This window comes from Sciurus carolinensis, chromosome 6 (assembly GCF_902686445.1).
Source record: "Sciurus carolinensis chromosome 6, mSciCar1.2, whole genome shotgun sequence".
Lineage (NCBI taxonomy): Eukaryota > Metazoa > Chordata > Mammalia > Rodentia > Sciuridae > Sciurus > Sciurus carolinensis.
Genome location: NC_062218.1, coordinates 25752344 through 25753407, shown reverse-complemented (window position 1 = coordinate 25753407; position 1064 = coordinate 25752344). Strand labels below are relative to the sequence as shown.

Below are 1064 nucleotides of genomic sequence, written 5' to 3'. Positions count from 1 at the left end.
GGCTCCATGCTCTGCTCACGTGGCACATCATGGGGGATGGGGCCAGCAGAGGGAAAGCTGCTTAGCTCCTGGCAGCAGCAGGAGGCAGATGTGGGGGAGGGATCTCAGGAAGATGCACCCTTCCAAGTCACACTGCCAAGTGACCCACCTCCTCCTAACACTCCCCGCCTGCTTATAGTTACCACCCAGTCCTTTCATTCAAGCTTGATGCACTGACTAATTTATGGCTCTCACAGTTCAATCTTTTGAATCTTCCTGCATTAACAGAAACTTGAGGGGAACACCTCATATCCAAACCACAATACTAGTACTTAGTCAAGGATCAAATGAATCCTTAGAATGTATTAACAACGGTTATATTTTACAAATGCCAAACCATTTGACTTTTTTTCTCCAGATTCTGTTGAACTTTGTTGTTGTTGTTGTTGTTGCTTTAATATGGAACACTTTATAAATTTGTGTGTCATCCTTGTACAGGGATCACACTCGTCTTCTTTGTGTCATTCCAATTTTAGTATATATTCTGCTGAAGTGAGCAGCTGTTGAACTTTTCTTAAAGATAACTTTAAGCAGTTATACATTTTGCTCTGTGGGGAAAAGTTAAGTTTCTTAGTGTTCTAAAGTTAATATAATATTCCAATCTGTCAAAAATTATCATCAGTAATGATATCTCAAAATTGTCATTAGTAATGTTTAAGTAATGTGATAAAACTTGATGTTGCTTGAGTTACATTAAATTTATTCTCAGATTTCTTTTTTGTCTGATAAAAATAAACAACAACTCTTGCCCAACATCATGATATTGACTTTTGAATACTTTTTTATTCTAAACTTCAATGCATTTGTTGCTAGCATAACATAGGCTTGGATAAGTTAGGAGTTAAAGGACACATTAGATTTCTTAAAACTTGAAAAATAACTTCTTTGAAAAGAGAAAAATAGTGTAATGTCCATACTATATGATTCATTTGCAACCATTTAAAAAGCATTTGGTAGAGAGTAGTTGAAACTTCTACAAAAACACACACAAAATATAATTTTCATTATATACTATATGAAATTTT

General features: G+C 35.1%; 1 non-coding gene across 1 annotated transcript; it reads right to left on the bottom strand.

Moving 5' to 3' along the window:
- Positions 1 to 432: 432 nt before the first annotated feature.
- Positions 433 to 537, bottom strand: LOC124987705 (U6 spliceosomal RNA). Its single transcript, XR_007109232.1, has one exon. It is a non-coding gene; the product is annotated as a U6 spliceosomal RNA (small nuclear RNA).
- Positions 538 to 1064: the final 527 nt, after the last annotated feature.